This window comes from Danio rerio, chromosome 24 (genome assembly GCF_052040795.2).
Source record: "Danio rerio strain M-AB ecotype USA chromosome 24, GRCz13ab, whole genome shotgun sequence".
Taxonomy (NCBI): Eukaryota; Metazoa; Chordata; class Actinopteri; order Cypriniformes; family Danionidae; genus Danio; species Danio rerio.
The window spans coordinates 10,750,799-10,757,095 of NC_141044.1; the positions used below are offsets into that span (position 1 = coordinate 10,750,799).

Below are 6,297 nucleotides of genomic sequence, written 5' to 3' on the forward strand. Positions count from 1 at the left end.
CCAGTACTGTTCTATATTTTACCGCATTATAAACATTGCACACTTTTACACTACAGTGTGTCAACTGTTGATTTTGCAGTTTTTACACCTTCACCCAGAATGCAAAAGTTCAAAGGAGAGTGACAGGAAGGTAATGTATAATGTCTGCAACAGTGCAGACTCAGCAATTTTAGCATATAACTAAACTTTCCGGTTTTCTAACAACACATACTGTACATTTAGTCATTCAACAGACAATTTTGTCAAAAGCGACTTACAATTGAGGAGGCATTCAGCAATTCAACAAGAAGAGGCAATACACACAAAAAGTCATAATGATACAAAGGATCTTAGAGAGTTAAGTGCTGGAGTTTTTTTAAATAGAGATGAGTGTTTTGCATGTGGTTTGTCAAGCCTACTCACTTGTGTGAAGCACATTTTACAAATGCACTATGTATACAACACAGGCTCATTCTGAAAACGTGCCCCTGTATACGTTTCTGGAGATCATGACTTATAAAGCCAGAAGTACGCAGTATGGCTGCATTTCAACTTTAAAACGAACACTACCGGCAGTATGAGGACTTGAGCTGCAGAGAGGAGTAGACCACGATGATGGGGTTTGAGTCTGGCGAAGAAAGGTTCCAGAAAATGGGTAAGACAAAAACAGAAGCCATAAAATAAACAAGTAAATAGCAGGGTGAGAATGTGGTAAAATCTGAAAATGTGGTAAAAATAACGTGAGGGCTTTTGCTGGATTGCTTTGTAAAACTATTGGTTGGGTTAAGGGAAGTGGGTGGGTGGCAGTGGCATAGCGAACATCACAACCCGTACACCCCCCTCCCCCTACTTAGCGTGATTTCAGCGACCGTCACAACCCGTCACCCCCCACACACATTTCCGCAACCGTCATAACCTTGCTTTTTGAAAACACTATTGGATTGTGTAATGAAGGAGGGTGGGTCAGTCAATCAGTCAGTCATTCATTTAGTCAGTCAATAGCGGCCACTGGTGGATTTGCATGAGAACAGCAGGCACGCTAGGCATTCATTAGAGAAACTTGAGATCTTAAAATGCGTACACAGCAGCCTCTGGTGGATTCGCGAAAACAAAAACTGCAAAAAACATAGCTCCTGGGATGCATTTGGCACTCTCCAGAAATGGATATAGGGGTACATTTTCAGAATGAGCCTGGGTTGAATGTATAATATTTTATTAATTCATTGTTAAATATGTAATTAATTACTGTATATAACATTACACTTAAAATTTTCCTCAAGTTTCTGTGTGTACAGTAGATTCGGTAATTTCACTTTTATGTTGATGAATATTTTTTTAGATGGCAATAAGAGGCTGTAGATATATATCGGTCCATCTGTCTGTCTATCAACCTTTTCTTCTAACTGTATTTTTCTCAACCCAGGCTCATTCTGATTATGTACCCCTATATACATTTCTGGAGAGAGCAAAATACGTCCCAGGAGCTATTACTAAACAACTGCAGTGATTTAAAAAGAAATCCAGAAAGACAGATTTTATACCAGGTTTTCAGATTTGACCACATTTTACCCTGTTATTTACTTGTTTATTTAATTTTTTAGCTTTTGTTTTTGTCTTAGCTGCTTTCTGGAACTGTTCTTTACTGGACTCAAACTTTGTTGTCACGGTCAACTCCTCTCTGCGTCTCAAGTTCAATGACGTACATGGCGAGCTAGATAAACTGGTAACAGCAGAAAAGCAGTCTATCTGTCTAAACTGTCCCAGTAATCGCCTGGGGCCTTATGTATCAATGCAAAACTTTGCGTACGTGTATTTCTTGTGTGAGTTTGTTTTATTTTTAATAGCAACTTCTAGAGGTAATTGTGTTAAATTGCACACTACAAAGTATCTTTGAACCGTGCAATGGCAGCTGTATGGGACGAGATCATCTGCATGTCTAGCAGGTATATAAGGTTTCCATATCATGCAGTTTACCAGCCAAACATTAAAGCACAATTTGCAACGTTCGCCGGTTTTCCCATTGTAATCAGAGCGATCAACTGCACACACATTGCTATAAAGGCACCATCTGAAAACAAATTTGCATATTTGAATCAGAAACATTTCCATTCAATAAATGTGCAAATAATATGTGATTCTCAAATATGCTTAACATAATACACACACTTATTAATAATTCCTACTTGTCTTCCTCACGATGAAGAGGAGGTAAAATCTGATGTGTAAGTGAGGAAAAAAAGGAGCAGCTCATTAGACGCTGGATTCGAACCGGGTTCATGATCGATCGTGTCAAAACATATTATCAAGCACTTTACGAGCTACGCCACTTACACTGCTGTTTGCTGCTCTCTTTAGTTATGTTGTCTCTGGTAATCAATTGATGATGGGCGGGAATCCCCCAACTAGTTCATTCCAACGAGGTGCCTAAATTCCACTTAGCCTAAATAGACACTACAAAAATTGACACCATTACGTCGGACCATTTCTTTTTTTAATTCACTCATATGATGTTCATGCAATGTTCAGATCCCACTGCGTTAACAGCATCAGCTAAACTCTCACACTCTATTTTTTTTCTTTTGTAGAGGGATAGAAGCACCTCCATTCACATTCTGTGAAGTTTCTCTTTTGGCTTGCTTTTGCCTTTGCTTTTTCTTTTAGTTTTGCCAAAGTAGAGTCATTACCATATTTATAAGGGGGAGGAGCCAGGTAGGGGTTTTGCTCTCATGCATGTGCACTCAGTTTCACGTTAATTTGTATGTACAAAGAGAATATTCGATTCAATTCAGCTTTATTTGTATAGCGCTTTTACAATGTGGATTGTGTCAAAGCAGCTTCACATAAATGGTCAAAGTAACTGGAACAGTGTAGTTCAGTTTTTAGTGTTTAAGTTCAGTTCAGTTTAGCTCAGTTCAGTGTGATTTAAAATCATTACTGAGAGAGAATATGCGGGGGATTCCACATACACAGAGTTTCATACATCTGAATTATTTACTGCGTTTGCACATTTACAGCTTTGTGCATAGGCAATGTTTTAGTATTAATTTGATGTCTTCATACATGAGGCCCTTGGTAAGCGAGAAAAGGAACGTCATCACACCGCCCAATATAGCGTTCATTTTAGGGATGAAATGCAGCCATTTAAACTTTAAAATGTATATAGGACTATGTTTTCAGAATGAGCCTATGTTGATTTTTCTTTACTCTATATACTGTATATTTGTGTGTGTGAGTTTGAGTGTGTACAGTATGTGTGTGTGTATATATACATAAACCACAAACACCTATACATCACCACAGCTTCTTACAGCTGCTGCACAATCTATAGTGATGATCAGATAATCATACTCTATAATCTGATACAGAATTCACAGTCTGCTGCTGCTGCAAAGAAAAAAAAAACCTCCCCTCAGTACTTCTCTGAGCATCATAGCCCTATTCAGGCAATGCACCTGTTGTGCGACATGCCGGTCCAAGTTTAACGCCACTAATTTATAGGCTGCAGCTGCAAATACTGTATGACTCCCCATCTTTTAAAAGAGCCGTCTTTGCAGTTCTACTTCCAGTAGCTGCACACAGCTGAGAGCAGCTCACCTAGAATCGGAACTAGGACAAATCACTTTCTGTTGAGCTGTTAAAACGAAGTTGTTCACACACCACGATTACATTTACACCTCACAGGTCTAGTTTACAGATTTCCACCTTAATTATGTTGGTTTTGAAAATGGTGCCGTCTGTCAAAACATGTGACTAAGCCGTAATCTACACTGCGTAACAGACACTTAAACATGTTCTCTCTGAAGTTCAACAATGGCAGCGTGTGTTAACCTGTTTTGAAATTCCAAGGTGAGGATGACATTCTGACTCACTGAACATTTAATTGGCGTTTAACTCGCTCTTAAAAGCTCTAATGGTAAATTACATGCTGTTTCCCAAGAGTATATTCTCCTTTTTCTTGCCATTAGTAAGCTGGAGTTTAGTGAGTCAGTGCGTCTCCTTGGCCTCGTTCACATGCTTTTCTTGACATCTAAAATGAGTTAAATATATGATAATGTGGTGCTAATGCATTTCGAGAGCATCAGCGAGTCCCGACAAACCTGTTCAAGATTTAGCGCAGTCGAATCAAGGAAATGCTTGAGGTCACTGAGTTCTTACAGGAAAACAGATCAGAGATTAAATAAAAGCTCACTTTAGCTTTTCCTCGGTAAATCTTGAGTGAATTGCTGCATAATTTAGCCGATAACTGTTGAAGATAGGTTAAAAGGCTAGCAGGAAGACACAAAAAGCATGTAAGTGTGTGGAAATAAAAATAGCTGAACCAGCTGTTGGGTAATTTTAGAAGCAAATTCTCTCTAATTTGCATCGTAAAAGGTATACGCCTCTTTCACCTAAGCGAGAGATGCTATTAGATGTCCCTCCCCCCTAATGCATAGTAGAAACCTAATTAGTGGACATGCTCAGTTTTTATTATGGCTTAGTCATGCCCATTCATCCCTATAAACTGATGACTTGCCTACCTCATTTCCTCACAGACATTCAGAGCAGCTGCCGGCCTGCCTGTCGTTCTCTTGCTGGAAGCCTGAAACCAGAGCTAGGGGTGAATGCCAAACTTTTCAGGAAAAGACCTCCACATTCTGGCCCCCCGTGAGCTGACAGCTCTTTGCCATCAAAGTCAACAATACTGCTTTGCTGCAAGGAGATGAAGATCGGCTGTTGACTGCGGACAGCTGGGTTTCACACAATGGCATAAAGATGCGGAAAAGGGTAAGGAATGCTGTGGTATTTGGAGTCGGACAGAAACCGGTATATAGGCAGCATATTTGTATATGTATTATACACTTCAGCTTATACTGGTGTTTTTGCATTATTTGTAATTGTTTATTAGTAATTTTAGTCCATAATAACCAATTTCTCCTTATTGGAAAGTTATGAGGCATATAATACAGACCGAATGGACCACATATAACACGTTTCGGCAGTTGTTTTAGAAATGCAGCCCCTCTTTGTGAAAGATCTGTAATGTTATTAGGGATGTAACAATTCAACTGACTTTCGATTTCGATAGGATTCACGATACTAATCTCACGATTTATTCTCGATTTTTTAAATAAAATGTTTTAAAACTCATTTAAGATGAAGAGCCCTTAATTTTTTTTTTCTTAACTGCTGCACATTTTTTGCTAAATAATATTTTCTGCCACAACCAAATTGCTGTTTTATAAACAAATGAATTTCAAAAAACAGAATAATACAGACTGAAGAAGACTCATTGATATAAACAAACTAAAACTGTGACTGTGCTGGGATTTTACATTTTATAAAAAGAAATATCTGCATATCTATGTTTTTTGGCATAAACTGAGCCCAGCTAACAAAATTCATGTGGCTCAAATCCGACAATTACATCCGGCTCACATACCTCATAGAATGATGGCACTTGGGCGGTCCGCTCCTGTTTGCCAGATCTGGGCCACAATTAAGCCATAGCAATGTCACATATTAGCCAGAATTCAACCAAATGAACCAGAACTGACCCTATTCTGGGCCAGAGTTTGTTTTTATTTTGGCCCAGATCCGGCCCACACTGGACACTTGCATTCGGACACCACACAGTATGGAACGCTCCTGTTTGCCAGATCTGGGCTACAAATGAGCTTTTGCTACCCATATCTGGGCAGCACTGTAGTGCAGTTGGTAGCACAATCGCTTCGGCCGGGTCAGTTGGCATTTATGTGTGGAGTTTCCATGTTCTCCTTGTGTTTGCATGGGTTTCTTTTGGGTGCTCCGGTTTCCCCTCACAGTCCAAAGACATGCGTGAATGCAAAGGTGTATGGGTTGTATGTTGTATGTGTCCCAGTGTCGGGTTGTGGCTTCAAGGGCATCCGCTGCATTAAACATGTGCTGGATAAGTTTGCGGTTCATTCCGCTGTGGCGTTCCATAATAAATAAAGGATCTAAGCCGAAAAGAAAATGAATCAATGAACATATGTCACATTGGGCATTTATTTCACAAAAAAAAAAAAAAAAAAAAAAATATATATATATATATATATATATATATATATATATATATATATATATATATATATATATTATTTGCTATGTAATTTATTTCTGTTTATTTGCTTTTCCATAACATATTTCAGAGCTACGTAACTGTGACCATTTTACAACTCTTTCGAAACATCAAAATTCTACCTTTTTTGGTACATGGTTGTTAATTTATTTTTTTTTCACAACTTGAGAAATGGGTGAATTAAATAAAAATAAATAACTACCTCACACTGGAGGTCAACATGTTAAACTTTTTAACAGGTC

The 6,297-nt window shown here is 38.5% G+C and overlaps 1 long non-coding RNA gene across 1 annotated transcript in view; it reads left to right on the top strand.

The window, feature by feature from the left end:
• The window catches only part of si:ch211-69l10.2, a 54,620-nt gene extending 48,605 nt beyond the window's left edge, over positions 1 to 6,015 (top strand). The window contains exon 2 of the long non-coding RNA XR_015524789.1: positions 4,512 to 6,015. This is a non-coding gene — a long non-coding RNA (si:ch211-69l10.2). The remainder of the gene's footprint in view (positions 1 to 4,511) is intronic.
• Positions 6,016 to 6,297: the final 282 nt, after the last annotated feature.